Below are 4,146 nucleotides of genomic sequence, written 5' to 3'. Positions count from 1 at the left end.
GTCCTTGAAGGCATATCTGAGCAGGTTCACCAACGTTGCAGCATGAGCTATAGATGTTGATGATAGCTCCAAGCTCATGGAAATGAGGATGGAAATCATGGTAGGAGGCGATTTATGGCAGGAGGTCCAACGAAAAGGAGTTAAAAGTGTAGATGAGTTCTTGGCTCGGGCTCTGGAATGGATAAATTTTGAGGAGGTGCGATTTGCTGTCGCAGGAACTACCCAGGTCCCGTTTTAGCCCATTGGAGTGGTAACAAATGTTGCAGCTACGACTCAACTTGTTATTCAGAATAACCATGTGGGAAACAATATAAGGAAAGGAAATGGTGAGGGTGATCATTAACGTAGACTCAATCAATCAATCATTCAGCTAGGGGTATAGTTGTCAAATAAGCACGTGGAAAAATTAGGCGAGTAGAACATCTAGGTAACGTTATTTCAGCAGCTCGAGTTAGGTCTTGGCAGTGCGACATGTATATAATCTCCAGATCACCTCTCAAGACAATAATCCAGTTCGAAACATGTAATGGCTAGATCACCTTTAGGATGTTCTAAACTTAATCTGAACTAAAGATCGTTCACTCTTCGATCTCCATCTCAATGAAGATGTTCAGCTCGTGGAAACCTAGTCATGATGCACAGTGAAGGATCCCGAAAGTCTTGGCGGTCCCTTATACGCTCATTAATTCCCAGGATGTATTACTGTAACGCCCTACTTCCTTAGAGCCGTTACTAAGTGAGTTTTAAGACATAACAGTGCAATGAACTCGCTAACCGAGGTTTTGAAGCAAATGTGTGACTAATAAAAGTTAAGGCTGTAATCTTTGAAAATGCGTTGACTCAATAAAAACTTCTAGTATTAAACAATTGGGATCCCAAAAATAAGGTTTGAAAACTATTTACATCTTGAAATAAGTTTACAGTTGATCAGTTATAAAATCCTAGATTATTACAGCCAATTTCAAATAAACCCCCAACCAAAGCAGTCGGGCAGGCCAAACATGTACGCGTCGCTTCACGCTCTCCGTACTCATGGTTGGTTGACTCAGTCATTGCCCTACCTGCAACACAGAGCACCCGTGAGCCGAAGCCCAGCAAGAAAACTCATGCAGAATATAACATATGCAATGTATACAGTTTATCATAACAGATAATCCTCAAATAAACAAGTCAACCATTAGACTAAGCAAACACGGCCATGCCGCCCCAGAGACCTTACCAAAGCCCTGGGGTATCGGTTCTCACCGCGAGGATAACTCATGTATCCCTTGGGTCCCACGCTGAATATAGCATAACACATGTATCCACCGGGCCCCGCCCTGACTATAGCATCCCATGTGCTAGGTGTTACTTTCGGCCCACGGCCGCCCCGGCCTACGCCGTACTCGGCCCACGGCCGCCCCGGCCTACGCCGTACTCGGCCCTTGCCGTTCATTTCATCATAATTACACATATAGTACGTTCGAAATAATCATTCACACACATCATGATTCACTTAAGGTTAAACATTTGCACATAATACAATCTGGGGCCATGCCCTACAATCACACAGTGGGGCCATGCCCTATTCTCGGTTGTTACGGTTTTCTTACCTGTATTCCGAGCCTCCTGATGCACTAAAGCCGCGAGCACGGTCCACTAGCACGAGCCTCTCCAATAACCTAGTCACAACACACAAGAAACACCCTCAACACTAATCAAATCAAAAACCGCTTCTCGGGACCAATCCCACACTCTCGGGACTCCCAAACTCCTAAAACAAATCATCGGAAACATCCCCCGAACCCCCGGAGCAAAAGCTCAAAAATGCAAACTTTCAAGTCCTGAAAATGGCCTAGCGCCGCGGCGCTACCTAAGAGGGCCGCGGCGCCCAGCAAGTCAGAAGCCTCCCCCTGCCCAGAAATAGCCTTGCGCCGCGGCGCCCAAGAACAGGGCCGCGACGCTCCTACGCGAAACCCAGATTTCTGGGTTTTTCCATGCGTTTTCCCCGAGCTAACTCCACTCCAAATCATCCCAAGCAGGTACCCAAGCCCCAAAACCAAATCAAAACCCCACATAGACCATCTAGTAACCCATAAACACTAGATTCAAGCTCAACACACAAACATATCCAACAATCCACCCTTTGATTCCTATTTTCAGCAACTCAAACCAAAAACTCAAACACACTAACTCAAGCTCTAGATTTTACAAATCAAAACAGAAATCAAAACATAGATGTGCACAAGATCCTTACCTCAAATGGAGAATCCACTTAAAAAGCTCCCTTGATCCTCCTCTTAGGTCTCAAAACTTCAGCCCCATCTACACCTCTTCTCCTTTCTTCTTCTTCTCTTCCAATTTTATCAAGGCATCAAATGACCCTAAATACCCAAACCGTGACCCACTAAAACCCAGCTGAAAATTGTATATTACCCTTGCCAAATGACCATGCTACCCCTCCAAATAATCCTTTCCCAACTAAGTCCTCAAGGGCACTCTAGTCCTTTCACTAATATTTCAATTCTACCATTTTCCAACTAAATTTGTTACTCACAGCAGTAACTAATGGTTACCCAGGTTACTCAATCACCAATAACCGTTACCCGCTAAATCTCAACTTAGCCATAAAATTCCCGAGGTACCCCTAGGCTCTTCCCGAGCCGGGTACAAAATCCCGTTGTGACTCTTAAGTTAATTTGCTCTCTAGGACCGTCTCGGCACGTGCATCACAACAATAAAACCACACTCACGTGGTACAATTCACAAAATACAATTATCACATATCAATACAGTTATGCCCAACATGACCAAAATTACAATTACGCCCTTCTAACACGATCCGGGCCTACATGCATACTAGTAAACATAGCCATGCATCTCAGTTAAACAAATAGCCAAATAACATGCTTTAAACCATAACCATGCATTAAATTCATAAAATCACACATAAATCCCAACCTTCCCTCCTGGCACACTAATCAAGGCCCTTAAGCCTTAATAGCGAATTTGGGTCGTTACAATTACACATTTATTGCCTAAGATAACGAGAGTAATTTCCATAGGCAATCGTATCCTTATATAAATGGAGATTATCTTGATTGATTTTTTTACCATATTTATGCAAACTATTACCCAAACTTGTCTAGGAATATCCACTATAAATATCAGGAATAATGGACGGGAAAATAGACGACTTTTTAAGATATAGAAACTCTTCAGATAGTGGAAGAGATTAATAATATTGTCTCGTAGACTAGGTGGATTTTAACCACTGAACCACGTAAAATTGTGTGTGTGAGAAGTTGTTCATATAATTCATTACAGTTTAGAAAAGAGTAATAATATCTTTGTTATTAGAATTCTTAATCTACTCTTGGCGAAAAAATGTGTACACATTAATCGAACTCTTTAATCTAATAATCTTATTTATTAATTCCATGATTACTCCACTATCAATATGGAATTGCACTCTAAGTATTTATAGAATTATATTACAGAGTTTTCTTTGTAGCCATCGATATAATCAATAGATGGAGTTATGTATTCAAATTATTGGTTCGTTAATTAGAGTTGGTCAAAATTACCATTTTACCCTTTTAATTACATATTGTTCCTTAAGTACCATTAATTCACTAGCGAATAATTAATTTATAATCAAATTATAGATTTGAGGTCAATAACTATCCAGTTCCAAAATTAACCCTTAATGGAACCAATATTCGATAAGTTGGGAAAGTATGAATTCCATTATTTTAAATCATGTTCCAATCCATTCATGATACTGAATCTCCAAAACAAAAGTCACTAGGCTCATTATACAAAGAAACCTTAACTAGTGATTCAAAAGATCCAATAAAGCACAAACAGGAGTTCACGATTACTCATGATTTAGATTGATGTACACATGTTCATTTATTATGATAAGAATTAAGTATTTATTGCAAACGGTAAGTTTATAAAGATAATAAATTCATATCGAATCTATCATATATAATCTGTAACGCCCTACTTCCTTAGAGCCGTTAATAAGTGAGTTTTCAAGTAAAACAGTGTGCAATGAACTCGCTAATCGAGGTTTTGAAACAAAAGTGTGTCTAATTAAAAGTTAAGGCTGTAATCTTAGAAAAATGCGTTGTTTCAATAAAACTTCTAGTATTAAACATT

The sequence above is a fragment of the Humulus lupulus genome, chromosome 3 (assembly GCF_963169125.1).
Source record: "Humulus lupulus chromosome 3, drHumLupu1.1, whole genome shotgun sequence".
Classification (NCBI taxonomy): Eukaryota; Viridiplantae; Streptophyta; class Magnoliopsida; order Rosales; family Cannabaceae; genus Humulus; species Humulus lupulus.
This window is presented reverse-complemented; position numbering follows the sequence as displayed.